We start from the raw sequence: 22,711 nt of genomic DNA, 5'->3' as shown, positions 1-22,711 counted from the left end.
GCAGGAGCCCATCTCTACAAAGTGTTTATGAAAAAATGAATGTTAGATGAGGTCCATGTGGTGTGAAACTGGTGTCTGTTTACATGCCAGCACACAAGAATATTGGAATTAACTGCTATGGCTATCAGCATCAGTGTCAAAAAAGAGAAAAGCCACAAACCAAAACCTCATGCACCTCACCTTGAGTTAAAACCCATAGCAAGATCATGTCACCAGTTGCCAAGGTGAAATTGGTTCATGAAACTGACACTGTCGCAAAGAATAACTATTGTCATATTCTAGAACGAACTGAAGAATACTGTCTGACCAACCATTTTGCACAGTGAGGAAGTACTGTCCACAATAATGTACTGACAAGGGCATGTGTGGCTCATTAGTGATTGTGATATACACTAATACTTTCATGACATTGTTGCCAAATACATTTTCAGCAGGGCTTTATAACTCCCATTCAGTTCCTGAGTTCTGTCTTCCTTTACAGAATGTCATCTGTCTCCATAAAATCAGGTTAAGTATAAAAGGTATTACATTAATTGTCTGTAATTTGTGCTTCTTTTAGCTCACTAATAAGTATTTTTTTCCACTTGCAGAACTTTTCTTTTCCAGTTCAAGTCATCAGTATTCGGATTAAGCTTATCAGCTTCATCTTTCACTACATAGTTTTTTCACTGAGCTTTAGTGACAATGTAATGAGGCTATTGCTGGGATTCTTTAAATTTAATAACATATGGAAGCACCATGGTCTGAGATGCCAATTGTAAAGATAGCATCTGAAATAGTGGGTGCCATAGACCAGTGAGAGAATCTCCTTTTCAGTGGGCTATTATTCTGCTCAGCCAGATTTAGCATGCATAATGATGCATAACTAATTGCTTTCTCATTGCCACCCTGCATTTGAGGGATAATGCGGCCTACATGACAGTCACTGACAACATACAAAAGGATAAATGGCTCCTCAAAATCTGGATAAGTTCAAATAGATGATTACATCAACATTTTATTTCATTCTGTCGTAGCCCTTTTGCTTTTTCTGTCTCGAAATCTGGCAGAAAACCCAAAGAGATTCTGGTCATACATAAAGCACACCAGTGGCAAGACACAACCAATACCTTCACTGCGTGATAACAACTGTGAAGTCACTGATGGCAGTGCTACTAAAGCAGAGTTATTAAACACAGTTTTCTGAAACTCCATCACCATAGAGGGCGAAGTAAATATTCCTGAATTCCAATCAAGAACAACTGCCAAGATGAGAAACATAGAAGTAGATATCCTCGGTGTAACAAAGCAGCTTAAATCACTTAATAAACGCAAGGCCTCTGGTCCAGACTGTATACCAGTCAGGTTCCTCTCAGAGTATGCTGATAAAATAGCTCCATATTTAGCAATTATATACAACCACTCGCTCACAGAAAGATCCGTACCTAAAGACTGGAAAATTGCTCAAGTCACACCAATACCTAAAAAGGGAAGTAGGAGTAATCCGCCGAATTACAGGCTTATATCACTAACGTCAATTTGCAGTAGGGTTTTAGAACATATACTGTATTCGTACATTATTAAGTACCTCGAAGAAAACGATTTATTGACATATAGTCAGCATGGATTCAGAAAATATCATTCTTGTGAAACACAACTAGCTCTTTATACTCATGAAGTAATAAGTGCTATAGACAGGAAATGTGAAATTAATTCCATATTTTTAGATTTCCAGAAGGCTTTCAACACTGTTCCTCACAAGCGTATTCTAACCAAACTGCGTGCCTACGGAGCATCGCCTCAGTTTTGTGACTAGATTCGTGATTTCCTGTCAGAAAGGTTACAGTTCGTAGTAATAGACAGGGAGGTGTTATACGCCCTCTATTGTGCATGAACTATATTAACAACATAGGAGACAATCTGAGTAGCCATCTTAGATTGTTTGCAGGTGATGCTGTCATTTACCATCTTGTAAAGTCATCAGATGATCAAAATGACTTGCAAAATGATTTAGATAAGATATCTGTATGGTGTGAAAAGTGGCAATTGACTCTGAATAAAGAAAAGTGTGAAGTTATTCACATGTTTACTGAAAGAAATCAGCTAAATTTCGATTACGCGATAAGTCACACAAATCTGAGGGCTGTAAATTCAACTAAATACTTAGGGATTACAATTACAAATAACGTAAATTTAAACAATCACATAGATAATATTGTGGCTAGAGCAAACCATAGACTGCGAGTCATTGGCAGAACGCTTAGAAAGTGCAACAGGTCTACCAAAGAGACTGCTTACACTACAGTTGTCCGCCCTATTCTGGAATATTGCTGTGTGGTGTGGGATCCGCATCAGGCGGGACTGACAGATGACATTGAAAAAGTACAAAGAAGGGCAGCACATTTTGTATTATCGCAAAATAGGGGAGATAGTGTCACAGACATGATACGTGAAATGGAGTGGCAATCATTAAAACAAAGACGATTTTCGTTGCGATGGGATCTTCTCATGAAATTTCAATCACCAGTTTTCTCTTCCGATTGCGAAAACATTCTGTTGGCACCCACCTACATAGGGAGAAATGATCATCACGATAAAATAAGATAAATCAGGGCTCGCACAGAAAAATTTAAGTACTCGTTTTTCCTGTGTACCGTTTGAGAGTGGAACGGTAGAGAGACAGCATGAAGGTGGTTTACTGAATCCTCTGCCAGGCACTTTATTGTGAATATCAGAGTAATCACGTAGATGTAGATGTGTTGTTTATCAATCTTTTGGACTTGTCTTTTTATCTTATTCTTGCTTCTACACAAGTCAGAACTGTACACTGCCTGTGTTTGTGCCATGTGAAATAACAATATCTTTCTTCCCAAAATCGTCAGTGCTTTGATATAAATAAGCATCTATCCGGCCAGCATACTCTATGCTTCAAATGTACTTGATTGTTATTCAGACATACTTCTACACAAGTCAGAACTGTACACTGTCTGGGTTTGTGCCATGTGAAATAACAGTATCTTTCTTCCCAAAATCGTAAGTGCTTTGATACAAATAAGCACCTAACTGGCCAGCATACACTATGCTTCAGATGTACTTGATTGTTATTCAGACATTTGTTCCTTGTAATTGGATCAACCAGGCATGTTCCCTCATTAACACCTTATCATTTAACTTTATGCAGATATTCTCTCAGCAGTGATAACTACCTTCTTTTTATTTTTTACTTTGGCATTGAGATATGTGGCTGAGCTAAAGTTCAGGAAAGTGCATTTCTTTCATTAATATGTACAGTATGGTGAATGATTCCATGCAGTTGAATTTCTTGTGTTCATAAATTGGAGATGCCTTGGAAACTGCAAATGAAAGCATTTCCTAATATAGCATCAAATTTCATAATATAGCGTCTAAGTCTTTCTTGTACTTGTGATTTTTTATCTCCCATTATGTAATTCAAATTTATTTCTCTGCAAACAGATAGGATGTATAAAATTTCTTCCTAATCCACTGACTACAGCACAATGAGTTCATATTTTCCCTTTCAATGGAAGATACAGAAAACACACCAACTTGATCATATAAATATGTGAGAAATTTTGAGAGCTTTCTATAGCTTTCCTGGTTAAATTTATGTTCGCTACATGGGCTATTGGACTTGCCTATGCTACTAGGAGCATGCAGTAGAGGCTAGGCTGCTTCTGTTTGCATTTCCATATTAAGGCAGCAGTGTGACATACTCCTTCCATTTCTTGACAATCGCAGAACACATCATGGTCCATAAATTGCAATTCGTACCCAAAAATTCCTGAGCTTTTTGTAGAGTCCAGCTACACTGTTGCACTGAGCTTCTGCAGCAGAAATGCATCTGGTGCTCTGAACTTTGTGCGACAGCAGCATGAACTGTTTGGATTCCTTTGGTAGTAATGCAAACCTGACTGTTTCTTGCAATGTATCATATGCAGCCCATTTAATCTCCCCTTCATTGCAAGATTTAGACCTTCTCACAAATACAACTGCAGGTATTTCAGCTTTGTTAATGATGCATTAGTTTACTCTCTCCTCTCTCTCTCTCTCTCTCTCTCTCTCTCTCTCTCTCTCTCTCAACACATACACTTTACCAAAAACACATTGAATACGGGTGGCGAAGGTCTGTAATTGTTCATCATGTTATTGTTAAAGTGTAGACAGTTTGTCATTACATCTAGTTAATCTTTTATATCTCTGTATCTCCATGGAACCAGCACATATTTCAGCTTTCTGCTGACTCAAAATAGGTGGGAACCTTTCCTGTCAGCTTCAGTGTTTTTAAATTTAACTGGCGGAACCAGCACATATTTCAGCTTTCTGCTGACTCAAAATAGGTGGGAACCTTTCCTGTCAGCTTCAGTGTTTTTAAATTTAACTGGCATACATTATTTCAGTGGCACATCTCACCAACATCCTTGTTGTTCTGTCAAATGGTACTAACATTTTTCCCAAACTTTCCCAAGAGGGAAAACATAACATAAGGTCAAAAACCTGATAACACCAAATACTTGTGACACTGCAGCACAGGCACATTAATAAATGCATAACATTTTCTCTCAGCCTTCTGCAAAGGTGCTCCAGGCACTTCTGCAAGACTTAATTTTCAACTCACAACAGCAGCCATTGAGGAAACAGGGTGCAACCAACTGCAGATTGTGGTGCACATTGGAACAAATGTGCTTGTCGTATGGACTCCGAAGTCATTCTTGGATCATTCCAGTGACTGGCAGAGAAGGTTGAGAAGATCAGCCTTGCATGTGGAGTTTCAATGAAGCTCATATTTTGCAGCATTGTCCCCAGAACTGATTGTGGCACTTGTTTCTGAGTTGAGGGGAAGGACGGAATCAGAGACTTCAAAAGTTCTGTGACAAGTTAGGCTGCAACTTCCTGGGCTCGCACCATTGGGTCAAGAACTGTAGGGTCCACATAAAAAGGTCAGGTATGCACTACACATCAGAGGCTGCTACTCAGGTAGCTGGCTGTGTGTGAGGTGCACACAAGGGTTTTTTAGATTAGGCAACTCTCCAACCAACCCAGATAATGATAGCTGTAGGAAATCTACAAGTATCAGTGTAAGATTGAAAGAAATGCCACCCACAGATGAGAGTATTAAATTCCTAATGGTAAACTGCTGAAGCATTCACAACAAAGCCCATAGTTTGAAGCACTCATGAAAAGCAATGAAGCTCTAATAATACTACGTACAGAAAGCTGGTTGAAACCTGAAATTGGTAGCAGTGAGATTTTTGGGGAAAATTCGAGTATATATTGAAGGGGTAGGCAAATGTGAAATGGAGGTGGTGTGTTTGTCACACTAGACAAGAAACTCAGATCCACCAAGACAGAAGGTGAAGCTGCATGTGATATTGTTTGAGCAAGACTCATCTCCTGATGTAAATGATAACTTTAGAGAAAAACTCTGCTTGTATGTAAATTTCCCAATCATATACACTACTGGCCATTAAAATTGCTACACCATGAAGGTGACGTGGTACAGACATGAAATTTAACCGACAGGAAGAAGATGCTCTGATATGCAAATGATTAGTTTTTCAGAGCATTCACACAAGGTTGGCGCCGGTGGCGACACCTACAACGTGCTGACATGAGGAAAGTTTCCAACTGATTACTCATACACCAACAGCAGTTGACCAGCATTGCCTGGTGAAACATTGTTGTGATACCTCGTGTAAGGAGGAGAAATATGTACCATCACGTTTCCGACTTTGATAAAGGTCAGATTGTAGCCTATCACGATTGCGGTTTATCGTTTCGCGACATTGCTGCTCACATTGGCCAAGATCCAATGACTGTTAGCAGAATATGGAATCGGTGGGTTCAGGAGGGTAATACGGAACGCCGTGCTGGATCCCAACGGCCTCGTATCACTAGCAGTCGAGATGACAGGCATCTTATCCGCACGGCTGTAATGGATCGTGCACCCGTGTCTCGATCCCTGAGTAAACATATGGGGACGTATGCAAGACAACAACCATCTGCACGAACAGTTCTATGACGTTTGCAGCAGCATGGACTATCAGCTCGGAGACCGTGGCTGTGGTTACCCTTGACGCTGTATCACAGACAGGAGCGCCTGCAATGGTGTACTCAACGACGAACCTGGGTGCACAAATGGCAAAACGTCATTTTTTTTGGATGAATCCAGGTTCCGTTTACAGCATCATGATGGTCGCATCCATGTTTGGCTACATCGCGGTGAACGCACATTGGAAGCGTGTATTTGTCATCGCCATACTGGCGTATCACTCGGCATGATGGTATGGGGTGCCATTGGTTACAAGTCTCGGTCACCTCTTGTTCACATTGACGGCACTTTGAACAGTGTATGTTAAATTTCAGATGTGTTACAACCCGTGGGTCTATCCTTCCTTTGATCCCTGCGAAACCCTACATTTCAGCAGGATATTGCACGACCGCATGTTGCAGGTCCCGTACGGGCCTTTCTGGATACAGAAAATGTTCAATTGCTGCCCTGGCCAGCACATTCTCCAGATCCCTCATGAATTGAAAACGTCTGGTCAATGGTGGCCAAGCAATTGGCTCATCACAATATGCCAGTCACTACTCTTGATGAACTGTGGTATCGTGTTGAAGCTGCAGCTTTGTTAGTGGTAGGCATGACAAGACATCATGTGAAACATTACTAACTGCTTTCTCTGAAAACTACCTAGAACTGATGGTTCAGAACCCCACTCATGATGGAAATATATTGGATCTAATGGCAACAAATAGATTTGACAGTCTCTTTAAGTCTGTCCTCATCAAAACTGGTAGTAGTGCCCATGATGCGAGTGTGGCAACAATGATTACCACAGTACAAAGGACAACTGAAATAAGCAGAAATATGAACATGTTCAATAAACTAGACAAAAAATCAGTAATGTCGTATCTCAATAAGGAACGTGAAACTTATAGCACAGGTCAGGAGCATGTAGAGAAACTCTGGCTCACATTTAAAAGAATATTGGACCATACATAGGACAGATATGTACCCAGTAGAACAACTCATAATGGGAGGGAACCTCCGTGGTATACTGTGACAGTAAAGAAACTTCTAAAGAAACACAGATTACTGCATAATAGGTTTAAAATAATGGATATGGCTATAGAAAGAGAACTGCTGAATGAAACACGTTTGGTTGTCAGGAGAGCAATTTGTCATGCCTTCAATGGCTACCGCAGCAGAATATTGTCAAGTAATCTTTCACAGAACCCAAAGAAATTCTGGTCATATGTAAAGGCTGTTAGTGACACCAAAGTTAGTGTCCAGTCCCTAGCGAAAGAGATAGGAACTGAAATTGAGGGTAGCAGAGCAAAAGCTGAAATGCTTAACTCTGTTTTCAAATGTTCCTTTACAAAGAAAACCCAGGAGAGTTTCCTCATACCATTGAAAAGATGAATGAAATAAATATTAGTGTCAGTAGAAATGAGAAACAGCTGAAATCATTAAAACTGAACAAAGCTCCAGGCCATGATGGAATCCCTGTCAGATTCTATACTGAATTTGCAGAGTTAGCCCATCTTCCCAATATAATCTATCCTAGGTCCCTTGAACTGCAGACTGTGCCCAGTCCTTGCAAAAAAGGTGCGAGTCACACCTGTCTGCAAGAAGTGATCCACAAACTACCATCCAATATCCTTGACACTGATTAGTTGTAGAATCTTAGAACACATTCTGAGCTCAGACATAATGACATATCTTGAAGAGAATGATCTCCTCAATGCCAACTAGCATGGTTTTCAAAAACACCAGTCATGTGAAACCACACTCACACTTTTCTCACAACCTATTGAAAGCTTTGGATCAAGACAACCAGGTAGATGCAGTGTTTCTTGATTTCCAAAAAGCATTTGCCTCAGTACCACACCTATGCTTATCATCAAAAGTATTATCATATGGGGCATCAAGTGAAATTTGTGACTGGATTGAGGACTTTTTGGCAGGGAGGACAGAGCATGTTCTCTTGGATGGAGAGTCATCATCAGATGTAGAACTAACTTCAGGTATGCCCCAGGGAAACGTGTTGGGACCCCTGCTCTTCATGTTTTATGTTAATGATCTTGTAGACAGTATTAATTGTAAAATCAGGCTTTTTGCAGATTAAACAGTTATCTATAACAAAGTACTATCTGAGAGAAGCTGCATAAATATTCAGTCAGATATTGATAAGATTTCAACTTGGTGCAGAGATTGGCACCTTTCTCTAAATGTTCTTAAATGTAAAATTTTACACTTCACAAAATGTAAGAACATAATGTCCTATGATAATAATGTCAGTGAGTCACTGTTGGAATCAGCCAACTCATACAAATACCTGGATGTGACACTTTGTAGGGATATGACATAGAATGATCACATAGATTCAGTCATGGGTAAAGCTGGTGGTAGACTTCAGTTTATTGGTAGAATCCTAGGGGAAGTGCAATCATTCTACAAAAGAGATTGCTTACTAATCACTTGTGTGACCCATCTTAGAATATTGCTCAAGTGTGTGGGACCCATACAAGATAGGACTAATAGTTGATACTAAATGTATACAGAGAAGGTCAGCATCTATGGTTACAAGTTTGTTTAATCCACGGGAGACTGTCACAGAGTTACTGAAGGAACTGAAACAGCAGACTCTAGAAGACAGACGTAAACTAACCCAAAAAAGTCTATTAACAAAGTTTCAAGAACCAGGTTTAAATGATTATGCTAGGGATATACTATAATCCCCCATGTGTCACTCACAAAGGGATCATGAAGATAAGATTAGAATAATTGCTACGCTTGTGGAGGAATTTAAACAATAATTCTTCCCATGCTCCACATGTGAATGGAACAAGGAGAAACCCCAGTACCTGGTAAAATGGGACATACCCTCTGTCGTACACCTCTCAGTGGTTTGTAGAGTATAGATATACATTTTGATGAAACTTCCTGGTGGATTAAAACCGTGTGCCGGACTGAGACTCGAACTTGGCACACAGTTTTAATCTACCAGGAAGTTTCATATCAGTGCACACTCCGCTGCAGAGTGAAAATCTCATTCTGGATACATGTAGATGATTGAGCCTCTGTCAAAGGGCATTACACTCGAACTTCCTGGTTGTTGCTCCATGCTGTTTGTGCCCTGGTTATTGGTGGAGTATAATTATACAAAACAACTGCAAAAGAAAAGGAAAGTCTTTTCATTTCTCATAGCAGTGAACTTGTCTTGTGATGTCTCAGACACCTGCCATCCCTGTGATGGTTGACACTTGTGGCTCGCAATGGCATTGAGATGGTGGTGGTGTCTGCAACTTATATCAAACTCTGCTGTTGCTGACTGCAAGGCCAGCCCCTGTGCATGCATAGTGTAGCAATAGAGTTACTTGGACCAGCTGTGGCACATGTCAGCAGTTCAGCAGTAGAATACACTAAATTAGCTCCAGGTGTGCACCTCTCATGACTTAAGTTTTTGGCTGCAAGGTGACAGCTTGGCATGTCTCTCTCTCAGCCCCATACACATATTTCAAGTCTCATGCCTCAAATTAAATGACAGCATTTCATGGCCAAATCAGAACGAAAAACAGTGAATGAATCACACAACTGTACCAAATTTCCATAGGTCCTAATTCAAAGGATCTGTTTAGGAACGTTAGGGGGTGGGTAATTAGATCATAGGCAGAAGCTAGTCTTTCTAAATTTCTGGCAGAGGAACAGATGATCTCCATGAGGAGTGAAATTATTTGTCAGCATAGGGGCTGTGGAAGTACTCAAAGGAGCTGTTTTTGTTGGTGTCCAGGAAGAGAAAAGCCAAAACCCAGAATGTCAAATATATTATCCCAAGATACACTCTGCAGTGAGTTATGGGACGTTACTGGTCTGAGAAATTGTGGCCGTAGCAAAGAGTAGGTATTGCCCTATTCCAGAGTGAACTGAACAGTACTTGTTTGGTCACTCACTTCACATAGTAAACTATGAATTAAACTGGGACTGCCTGCCAGATTAGTATAATTTCTAAAGAAAATGATGAAATTCTGAAAAACTGGCATCATGGATTTGTACAGCACACTCGTCCCATGCTCAGCCGTACTTTATTGTGTTGTGACATGCTCTCTTTGTTTCCAAAGTGCCTGTGATTAGAAAGTAACCAGAGCAAGTCCTCTTTCACTGGCCAGTGAAGAACTTGATTTTGTAGTGCTGAAATAATTCATTTTCATTGCAGTTCCATTGGAGTATAAGGCCTTAATGCATGACCATGACCATAAAATACACCTAATTTTTTATGCTGCTAATGAATCAATATTTCTATTACAAGTTTAACACTAATAATAGTAACAGGTCACAATAATAGATTTTGACACTGAAAATTTCTGACAGATTAAAAATGTATTCCAAATTGGGATTCAAACCCATAATGTTGCCTTGGTGAATGCTCTTAATGACCAAGCTTTTCAGGTGTGATTCACAACTTGCCCTCATGGCTTCAGTTCTGCCAGGTCTTCTCCCTTAATTTCCAAACTTCATAAAGTCCCCAGCATGCTTAAATGGAACAGCATTCCTGTCAGTTTTTGCAAATAAATGGCATAGCCGCTGCCCAGAAGTTGTTTTCAAAATGATTCTTGCTCTCTGCGTCAGAGTGTGCACCCTGAGTATAGAAATGTACAGATGAGGAAACCAATGGTGAGGAAACCAATGGGTAGCCACTCAAGTGTAATTTATGATACTTATATTGCAATACTTGTGATAATAATTTCTCAACAGTTTACAGTGTCGACAAGGAATTTTTGGCCAAAAATAGAACTTTGATGAAATGTTCTTGTGTATATGTAAGAAATTTGATAATTCTTGTTAACAGCTTTAAATTTCGCAGCAAAGTAACAACATTTGTCCTGTGGTGCTCTGAATAGGAAAAGTGGTAATGTTATTAAAGTGTAATTAAATTTACTAAAATGTTATAAAAGTTGTTCTGTATCGTATTTCTAGTTGAGCAGCATGTCACATGTATCATATTTGTATTTGAGCAGCATGTCATATATACACACTTGTAAAGCTAGGTATTATACCAGCAGTAATGGATTGTGAATCTCCATGTCAAATAACAGTAACAATTAGTATAAAGTACTATTATAGATTACTTAAAGAATCTCAGAAACAGATAATGAATCACTGTATAAATGACTTCCTTATATAGAATACGTAAATCAAAATTTAAATGTGATCACAAACATACACACAAAATTCAAGCTTTCGCAACAAACTGTTGCCTCATCAGGAAAGAGGGAAGGAGAGGGAAAGACGAAAGGATGTGGGTTTTAAGGGAGAGGGTAAGGAGTCATTCCAATCCCGCGAGCGGAAAGACTTACCTTAGGGGGGAAAAAAGGAAAAAAGGACGGGTATACACTCGCACACACACACATATCCATCCAAAGTGTCTGTATTTGTGTGGATGGATATGTGTGTGTGTGTGCGAGTGTATACCCGACCTTTTTTCCTTTTTTCCCCCCTAAGGTAAGTCTTTCCGCTCCCGGGATTGGAATGACTCCTTACCCTCTCCCTTAAAACCCACATCCTTTCGTCTTTCCCTCTCCTTCCCTCTTTCCTGATGAGGCAACAGTTTGTTGCGAAAGCTTGAATTTTGTGTGTATGTTTGTGTTTGTTTGTGTGTCTGTTGACCTGCCATCACTTTCATTTGGTAAGTCACATCATCTTTATATATATATATAGAATGTGTCACAGTGTAGGCAGGTCAGTTGGTAGATCACGTGGGTGCTTTCACACATGGCTCTGCCTTTGATCGTGTACACCTTCCGGGTTACAGGACTGGAGTAGGTGGTGGTGGGAGGGTGCATGGGACAGGTTTTACACCAGGGGCGGTTACAAGGGGGTAGTATGGGAAGTATCCAGATAACCCGGACAGTGTAACACTGTGCCAAGATGTGCTGGCCGTGCACCGAGGCATGTTTAGCCACAGGGTGATCCTCATTACCAACAAACACTATCTGCCTGTGTCCATTCATGCAAATGGACAGTTTGTTGCTGGTCATTCCCACATAGAATGCGTCACAGTGTAGGCAGGTATATATTTCAGCCTCATGTTACACTTTCCACCTTCTAATACCATGTCACTCTTACAACACCCCCACAACGACCCCATTAAATTTTATTTACATTCCCTCCGCAAACATGCCTTCGCCCTAGCCAGATTACGCTCCCGTATTTTATTTTCTCAGGCTTGTCTGACATTTGGCATTACCCCCAAAGGCCTCACACTTAAAGTTCCCGTCTCTGGCTATAATCCTTCTTTCCATCAGTCCCTATACCAGTTCCAAACTGAACAATCCATTGCCCTCACCCACCTAATCCTTCACCTACACATCAACTCAGCCAATGAACACACCCGTCAACTCCTATCCTTAATAAAAGTCCTCAATCTTTCCTCTCCCGCATCCACACCGGCTGTTCAAAGCATCCTCCTACAGGCCAACTGCAGATTAGAACAGCATGCCACCCTCCACCTCAAAAAATTATCCAATCTCCTGGTTTCCCACCTCCGGAAAGGCAACTCACTCACCCTTCACAAGCTTTCCAGCAAACCTCAACCTCCTCTCATTGCACACAAACCCAGTCTCTCCCATCTACTCAATCTCCCACTTCCAGCTCCACTCCCTCCAAAACCTCAAAATTCCAATCAACGCAATCTGGAACCACAACACCCCAATTCAGTAGTTAACCTTTCCTCCAAACCTCTCTCCCAATCCGAAACCTCTGTCCTATCCAAAGGCCTCACCTTCAGCCCCACTCCCAGATTCAACCAAACAGCCCTCGTCAAAGATTTACTGTCCTACACTCATACTCTCTGCTGGAAATATCACTTTGTCACGAAGAAAAATGATCCTAATCCAACTCCTAATGATCCAACTCCCCAAGACACTATCCAAATTGAACCCTGCCTGGAACAGTTACGTCCTCCGCCACAGCGGGACCCACCTCCTCTTCCTCAAAATCACCCTCTCCAAACCTTCCAGGAATTTCTGACTTCCAGGCTTGCTTCTCAATCCTTCTTAAAAAACCTTAATCCTACTCCCAACATCACCACTACTGAAGCCCAAGCTATCCATGATCTGAAGGCTGACCGATCCATCGTCATTCTTCCGGCGGACAAGGGTTCCATCACCGTGGTACTTGATCGTCGGGAGTATGTGGCTGAGAGACTGCGTCAGCTTTCAGACAACACCACATACAAAGTTTGCCAAGGTAATCCCATTCCTGATGTCCAGGCGGAGCTTCAAGGAATCCTCAGAACCTTAGCCCCCCTACAAAACCTTTCCCCTGACTCCATCAACCTCCTGACCCCACCGACACCCCGCACCCCTACCTTCTACCTTCTTCCTAAAATTCACAAACCCAATCATCCCCGCCGCCCCATTGTAGCTGGTTACCAAGCCCCCACAGAACGTATCTCTGCCTACGTAGATCAACACCCATTACATGCAGTCTCCCATCCTTCATCAAAGACACCAACCACTTTCTCGAACGCCTGAAATCCTTACCCAATCTATTACACCCGGAAACCATCCTTGTAACCCTTGATGCCACTTCCTTATACACAAATATTCAGCACGTCCAGGGCCTCGCTGCTATGGAGCACTTCCTTTCACGCCGATCACCTGCCACCCTACCTAAAACCTCTTTCCTCATTACCTTAGCCAGTTTCATCCTGACCCACAACTTCTTCACTTTTGAAGGCCAGACATACCAACAATTAAAGGGAACAGCCATGGGTACCAGGATGGCCCCCTCGTACGCCAACCTATTCATGGGTCGCTTAGAGGAAGCCTTCTTGGTTACCCAGCCTGCCAACCCAAAGTTTGGTACAGATTTATTGATGACATCTTCTTGATCTGGACTCGCAGTGAAGAAGAACTCCAGAATTTCCTCTCCAACCTCAACTCCTTTGGTTCCATCAGATTCACCTGGTCCTACTCCAAATCCCATGCCACTTTCCTTGACGTTGACCTCCATCTGTCCAATGGCCAGCTTGACACGTCTGTCCACATCAAACACACCAACAAGCAACAGTACCTCCATTATGACAGCTGCCACCCATTCCACATCAAACGGTCCCTTCCCTACAGCCTAGGTCTTCGTGGCAAATGAATCTGCTCCAGTCCGGAATCCCTAAACAATTACACCAACAACCTGAAAACAGCTTTCACATCCCGCAACTACCCTCCCGACCTGGTACAGAAGCAAATAACCGGAGCCACTTCCTCATCCCCTCAAACCCAGAACCTCCCACAGAAGAACCACAAAAGTGCCCCACTTGTGACAGGATACTTTCCGGGACTGGATCAGACTCTGAATGGGGCTCTCCAGCAGGGATACGACTTTCTCAAATCCTGCCCTGAAATGAGGTCCATCCTTCATGAAATCCTCCCCACTCCACCAAGAGTGTCTTTCCGCCGTCCACCTAACCTTCGTAACCTCTTAGTTCATCCCTATGAAATCCCCAAACCACCTTCCTTACCCTCTGGCTCCTACCCTTGTAACCGCCCCCGGTGTAAAACCTGTCCAATGCACCCTCCCACCACCACCTAATCCAGTCCTGTAACCCGGAGGATGTACACGATCAAAGGCAGAGCCACGTGTGAAAGCACCCACGTGATTTACCAACTGACCTGCCTGCACTGTGAAGCTTTCTATGTGGGAATGACCAGCAACAAACTGTCCATTCACATGAATGGACACAGGCAGACAGTGTTTGTTGGTAATGAGGATCACCCTGTGGCTAAACATGCCTTGGTGCACGGCCAGCACATGTTGGCATAGTGTTACACTGTTCTGGTTATCTGGATACTTCCCACTAACACCAACCTGTCAGAACTCCGGAGATGGGAACTTGCCCTTCAGTATATCCTCTCTTCTCGTTATCCGCCAGGCCTCAACCTCCACTAATTTCAACTTGCCGCCGCTCATACCTCACCTGTCTTTCAACAACATCTTTGCCTCTTTACTTCTGCCTCGACTGACATCTCTGCCCAAACTCTTTGCCTTTACAAATGTCTGCTTGTGTCTGTGTATGTGCAGATGGATATGTGTGTGTGTGCGAGTGTATACCTTGTGTTTCTATCGACATGCCAGCGCTTTCGTATGGTAAATCACATCATCTTTGTATATATATATATATATATATATATATATATATATATATATGTATGTATGTATAAAAAACGAAGATGATGTGACTTACCAAATGAAAGTGCTGGCACGTCGATAGAAACACAAACAGACACATACATACTCACAAAATTCCAGCTTTCGCAACCAATGGTTGCTTCATCAGGAAAGAGGGAAGGAGAGGGAAAGACGAAAGGATGTGGGTTTTAAGGGAGAGGGTAAGGAGTTATTCCAATCCCGGGAGCGGAAAGACTTACCTTAGGGGGAAAAAAGGACAGGTATACACTCGCACACACACACATATCCATCCACACATATACAGACACCGGTTGGTAGACCACGATGTGCACATAGGTTAGGTGGTTGTGTTGCCGCCAAAACACGTTAAAGGATGGAGAGATTTGGGAAAATTTAAAAAAAAACGGCATGTAAATGTATTAAAATGAGTAGTTTTGTGGTGGCAGATTATGAAAATGAGGCTAACAATTGTCTGGCGAAGAAATAATGACGTTAAAACCTGTGGGAAGCAGCTAAAAATTATCAGTGATGTGGGAAAAACGGAAATGGAAATAAAGCGAAAGTTATCAGAACTAGACGAAATGGTTGTTTAATAGGTGAAAGGAACTGTTTGTGGACTAGAAACGGTTGATTTTATAGCAGCGGTAGTGTTGAAAGCGGAAAAAAATTTCTTGGTTATTGTTTGGAAGTGGGTGACGTATTATTGAGTATATATAGGCGGGATAAAATTGTATAGTAGATTACGGTAAAAAAGGAGAAGGTGAATACAAAGTGAAACTACTGGCAAGAACAAAAAGAGAAAATAAGACGACAGAAAAGATTTCGAAATGCAACAGTGACAATAACAAACGCAATTGTTGGGTTCAAATTAATGATATGAATTAATAGAGGGAAACATTCCACGTGGGAAAAATATATCTAAAAGCAAAGATGATGTGACTTACCAAACGAAAGCGCTGGCACGTCGATAGACACACAAACAAACGCATACATACACACAAAATTCAAGCTTTCACAACAAACTGTTGCCTCATCAGGAAAGAGGGGAAGGAGAGGGAAAGACGAAAGGATGTGGGTTTTAAGGGTGAGGGTAAGGAGTCATTCCAATCCCAGGAGCGGAAAGACTTACCTTAGGAGGAAAAAAGGACGGGTATACACTCGCACACACACACATATCCATCCACACATATACAGACATTATATGTGTGGATGGATATGTGTGTGTGTGCGAGTGTATACCCGTCCTTTTTTCCCCCTAAGGTAAGTCTTTCCGCTCCCGGGAATGGAATGACTCCTTACCCTCTCCATTAAAACCCACATCCTTTCGTCTTTCCCTCTCCTTCCCTCTTTCCTGATGAGGCAACAGTTTGTTGCGAAAGCTTGAATTTTGTGTGTATGTTTGTGTTTGTCTGTGTGTCTATCGACGTGCCAGCGCTTTTGTTTGGTAAGTCACATCATCTTTGTTTTTAGATATATTTTTCTCACGTGGAATGTTTCCCTCTATATATATATATATATATATATATATATATATATATATATATATATATATATAAATATAATAGAGGGAAACATTCCACGTGGGAAAAAATATATCTAAAAAGAAAGATGATGAAACTTACCAAACAAAAGCGCTGGCAGGTCGATAGACACACAAACAAACACAAACATACACACAAAATTCTAGCTTTCGCAACCAATGGTTGCCTCGTCAGGAAAGAGGGAAGGAGAAGGAAAGACAAAAGGATATGGGTTTTAAGGGAGAGGGTAAGGAGTCATTCCAATCCCGGGAGCGGAAAGACTTACCTTAGGGGGAAAAAAGGACAGGTATACACTCGCACACACACACATATCCATCCACACATACACAGACACAAGCAGACATGAAAATGTCTGCTTGTGTCTGTGTATGTGTGGATGGATATGTGTGTGTGTGCGAGTGTATACCTGTCCTTTTTTCCCCCTAAGGTAAGTCTTTCCGCTCCCGGGATTGGAATGACTCCTTACCCTCTCCCTTAAAACCCATATCCTTTTGTCTTTCCTTCTCCTTCCCTCTTTCCTGACGAGGCAACCATTGGTTGCGAAAGCTAGAATTTTGTGTGTATGTTTGTGTTTGTTTGTGTGTCTATCGACCTGCCAGCGCTTTTGTTTGGTAAGTTTCATCATCTTTCTTTTTAGATATATATATATATATATATATATATATATATATATATATATATATATATCCTTACAGTACTCATTTATTGTTTGCAGTTCACCCAGGTTTTTAGAGCATTGCCTCAAAATATATATATATATATATATATATATATATATACAATGCTCTAAAAACCTGGGTGAACTGCAAACAATAAATGAGTACTGTAAGGATAATCTTTCATCGTCTTCTTCTAGCATAGGTCCAGATGTGATGAAGTGCTGCAACACTTTAGCTCTCTCTCTCTGTCTCTCTCTCTCTTTCTCACCTCCCCTCTCCCTCTCTTGCTGTGTGTGTGTGTGTGTGTGTGTGTGTGTGTGTGTGTGAAAAAGAGCTGTGTTCATACATTGGTGACAGTAGACTCATTCTGCAGTTGGCCTCAAATGATGGTTCTTTAAATTTACACAACAGACCTTGTGAAAAGAGCTTCATTTTCCCTAGAGGGATTCTTGTTTGAGCTGATTGAACCTACCAGCAACAAATCTAGCAGCACTCCTCTGAATTGCTTCAGTGTCTTCCATTAATTCAACCTGTTGTGGGTCCCAAACACTCAAATTGTATTCAAGAATTTGTTTCACTAGTTTTTCTATATGCTGCCTCCTTTATGGATGAGCTAAGACTACTGTTTCCCAAAATTCCCACAGTAAAATGAAGTCAAACATTTGCCTTCCATACTGCCAACCTGACATGCTCATTCTGTTTCATATCACTTCTCAATGTTATGCCTAGATACACACATCAAAAAAAGCTTTGCATCACCTTGATTCTGAGAGTTATGGAACATGCACAGAAAATTGGAATAGAGATCAACATAAACATCATTTTTGCCCTTTTTATTGCTGATGAAAACCATACATTGCATATTGTACCACCATACAGCGAGACCTTCAGAGGTGGTGGCCCAGATTGCTGTACACACCAGTACCTCTAGTACCCAGTAGCACATCTTCTTGCATTGATGCATGCCTGTATTCATCGCAGCATACTATCCACAAGTTCATCAAGGCACTGTTGGTGCAGATTGTCCCACTTCTCAACAGCGATTCGGCATAGACCCCTCAGAGTGGTTGGTGCGCCACGTCATCCATAAACAAACCTTTTCAATCTATCCCAGGCATGTCGATAGGGTTTATGTCTGGAGAACGTGCTGGTCACTAGTCGAGCCATGTCATTATCCTGAAGGAAGTCATTCATAAGATGTGAACAATGGGGGCGCAAATTGTTGTCCATGAAGACGAATGCCTTGCCAATATGCTTCGGATATGGTTGCACTATCGGTTGGAGGATGGCCTTCACATATTGTACAGCTGTTACGGCGCCTTCCATGACCACCAGCGGCGTACATCAGACCCACATAATGCCACCCCAAAACAGCAGGGAACCTCCACCTTGCTGCACTTGCTGGACGGTATGTCTAGGGCATTCAGCCTGACTGGGTTGCCTCCAAACACGTCTCTGATGGTTGTCTAGTTGAAGGCATATGCGACACTCACCGGTGAAGAGAACATGATGCCAATCCTGAGCAGTCCATGTAGCATGTTGTTGGGCCCATCTGTACTGTGCTGCATGGTGTCGTCATTGCAGAGATGGACCTCACCATGGATGTCAGGAGTGAAGATGCACTTCATGCAACCTATTGCACACAGTTTGAGTCATAACATGACGTTGTGTGGCTGCATTATTCAACATGGTGGCATTGCTGTCAGGGTTCCTCCGAGCCATAATCCGTAGGTGGCAGTCATCCACTGCAATAGCAGCCCTTGGGCGTCCTGAGTGAGGCATGTCATCAACAGTTCCTGTCTCCCTGTATCTCCTCCATGTCCGAACAGCATCGCTTTGGTTCACTCCGGGACACCTGTACACTTCCCTTGTTGAAAGCCCTTCCTGGCACAAAGTAACAATGCGGACGCGATCAATATTGACCATCTAGGCATGGTTGAACTACAGACAACATGAGCCATGTACCTCCTTTCTGGTGAAATGACTGGAACTGATCGGCTGTCATATCCCTTCCGTCTAATAGGTACTGCTCATACATGGTTGTTTAAATCTTTGGGTGCGTCTAGTGACATCTCTGAACAGTCAAAAGGATTGTGTCTGTGATACAATATCCACAGTCAACGTCTATCTTCAGGAGTTCTGGGAACCGGGGTAGTGCAAAACTTTTTTTGATGTGTGTATTTAATCGGAGTGACTGTGCCAAAATGACCCTATTAATGCTGTATTCGAACATTACATGATTGTTTTTCATACTCATCAGCATAACTTATAATTTTCTACATTGTTTTTCATACTCATCCGCATAGCTTATGATTTTCTACATTTGGAGAAAGCTGCTATTCATCACACCAACAAGAAATTTTGTGTAAGTCATCTTGTATATTTCTACAGTCACTCAACAACAACATCTTCCTGTATGCTCCAGCACATCAGCAAACAGCCATGAATTGCAGCTAACCCTGTCGGTCAGGTCATTTATGTGCATAGAGAATAAAAGGAATCCTATCACACTTCCCTGAAGCAGTCCTGATCGTACCCTCATCTCTGATGAATGCTTATCTTTGAGGACAAAGTCCAGGGAATCTACATGACAAAAGAGCAAACTGAGTTTCGCACAAGTGACACTTTCTAAATCCATGCTGATTTGTGATCAGAAGCTCTTCTGTATCAAGGAAATGTATTATATTCAAACTCAGATCGTGTTCAAGAATTCTGCAGTAAACTGATGTTCAGAATATTCATCAGTTGCTATGGGAGTCAATTTCTTTACCTTTCTTATGTAGAGAAGTCACTTGCATTTTATCCAGTTGCTTGGGATTTTTCACTATGCGAGTGATTCACAATAAGATACCACAGAATTGAGATTACATCTTGACTTTGTGACATGCATTTTCAACTCTTTCATTTGCTTTTCTACATTGTGGGTGCCAATTTCAGTGTCCTTCACATGGGAGTCTGTATGACAGTCAGATGGTGGTATGTTTGTGTGATCCTCCTGTGTGAATGATTTCTTAAACACAGCTTTCCTTTTACTGTCTTCTATTGCCACTCTAAACTGATTTATGAGTGACTGGGCAGAATCCTTCGGCCCACTTAGTGACTATACATATGACCAGAATTTTTTCATGTGCATGGCAAGATCTTTCACTAAGGTATGATGCTGGAAGTTGTTGTGTACTTCATGCATTGATCTTATGGATGCACGTATTTCCAATTATTTTTGCATGGCAACATTTGCACACTATTTTTTCAACCGAGAGTGCAGCAGTCCTGTTTCCTCAGCATTTTCCATATTTGATTATTAAACCATGGAGCGTCCTTCTCATCCCTAATCCTCTTACTTGACATATATGTCTCCATAGTGTGATTTACAATCAGTTTGAACTTTATCCACAATCCCTCTATGTCCGTCATTCTGTCATGCTGGAGTTAAATTGTGCCCATTCAATGTCTAAGTGGGATTCTGACAACTTCTTATCTACTTTTTCTAGCATAAGCACTCTCCTGGTCTTCTTGACGGGTTTGTTAACTTTAATAACCATCATTGATATGATGGCATCTTGGTCACTAATTCCTGTCTTTATGCTGACACTGTTGATAATGTCAGACCTGTTGGCAGACAAAAGGTCTAAAATATTTCCATCGCGTGTGAGTTGTCTAATTATTTGTTCAAGGCAGTTTTCGGAAAACTTTTTCGGAACTACTTCACAAGACTGTCTGTCCATACCGCATGCAGTTAATCCATAGATGTCCCAGTCTATACTTGGCAGATTAGAGTCACCTCCAACTAACAGTGCATGATCTGGGTATCTCCATGCTATTGACCGTAGACTTCCTCTGAATGACTGTAAAACTGTCACAGCAGAATTGGGTGGCCACTAAAAACAACCAACAATTAACTTGTTTCCACTTAGACCTGTTATATGCATCTAGATAACTTCAATGTCATGCTCAAATTTGACCTCAATATTTTCATCAGCTGCAATGAACACTCCACCTCCAAGAGCATTTAATCTGTGTTTCTGATATATGTTTCATGAATCACTAACAATATTATGGTATATCTCATAACATTGTTACATTCCATTCTGGATTTTACATTGTTTGATATTTGTCATGAATCACTAAACATTTCAGAGCTTTCTACTTCCAGTTTCAGCAGCTCTCAGCCCCATGAATAGTTTGAGCCTGAGAAATTTCCATAAGGGCAGTAAATTCATTACATGTTACAAATACTTTAACATTTTCAAGTTAAAATTTTGACAGTCAGATTGTTGACAGTTTGTACATGATCTGATTTTTCTCTCTGCATATCAGCTGATGAATGTTCATCACAGGACCTCAAACTACCACCTTGCCTAAAAACCTCCATCTCCACTCCACTACCCGAGTAGCTGCTTCCTTTGTGTAGCACACCCCTGACCTATCAAGGAGAGTTCTACAATTCTGCATCCTATGTGCAGAGCTCGTCCTGACAAAACTCTACCATCTGTTGAGCAAGATGTATGAACAGGCGAAATTCCCTCAGACTTCAAGAAGAATATAATAATTCCAATCCCAAAGAAAGCAGATGTTAAAATTACCGAACAATCAGTTTAATAAGTCACAGATGCAAAATACTAATGCGAATTCTTTATAGACGAATGGAAAACCTGGTAGAAGCTGACCTCAGGGAAGATCAGTTTGGATTCCGTAGAAGTATTGGAACTCATGAGGCAATACTGAGCCTACGACTTACCTTAGAAGCTAGATTAAGGAAAGGCAAACCTACATTTCTAGCATTTGTAGTCTTAGAGAAAGCATTTGACAATGTTGACTGGAATACTCTCTTTCAAATTCTGAAGGTGGCAGGGGTAAAATACAGGGAGCGAAAGGCTATTTACAATTTGTACAGAAACCAGATGGCAGTTATAAGAGTCGAGGGACATGAAAGGGAAGCAGTGGTTGGGAAGGGAGTGAGACAGGGTTGTAGCCTCTCCCAGATGTTATTCAATCTGTATATTGAGCAAGCAGTGAAGGAAACAAAAGAAAAATTCAGAGTAGGTATTAAAATCCATGGAGAAGAAATAAAAACTTTGAGGTTCGCCGATGACATTGTAATTCTCTCAGAGACAGCAAAGGACTAGGAAGAGCAGCTGAACGGAATGGACAGTATCTTGAAAGGAGGATATAAGATGAACATCAACAAAAGCAAAACGAGGATAATGGAATGTAGTCGAATTGAGTCGGTTGATGCTGAGGGAATTAGATTAGGAAATGAGACACTTAAAGTAGTGAAGGAGGTTTGCTATTTGGGGAGCAAAATAACTGATGATGGTCAA

At 41.4% G+C, this 22,711-nt stretch overlaps 1 protein-coding gene across 7 annotated transcripts in view; it reads left to right on the top strand.

Annotated features, from left to right (window-relative positions):
• The window catches only part of LOC126482575 (ATP-binding cassette sub-family C member 5-like), a 512,906-nt gene that overhangs the window by 398,624 nt on the left and 91,571 nt on the right, over window positions 1-22,711 (top strand). The window lies entirely within an intron of this gene.

The sequence above is a fragment of the Schistocerca serialis genome, chromosome 1 (genome assembly GCF_023864345.2).
Source record: "Schistocerca serialis cubense isolate TAMUIC-IGC-003099 chromosome 1, iqSchSeri2.2, whole genome shotgun sequence".
Classification (NCBI taxonomy): domain Eukaryota; kingdom Metazoa; phylum Arthropoda; class Insecta; order Orthoptera; family Acrididae; genus Schistocerca; species Schistocerca serialis.
Note: the sequence above shows the minus strand (reverse complement) of the source record. Positions and strands in the feature narration are given on the sequence as shown.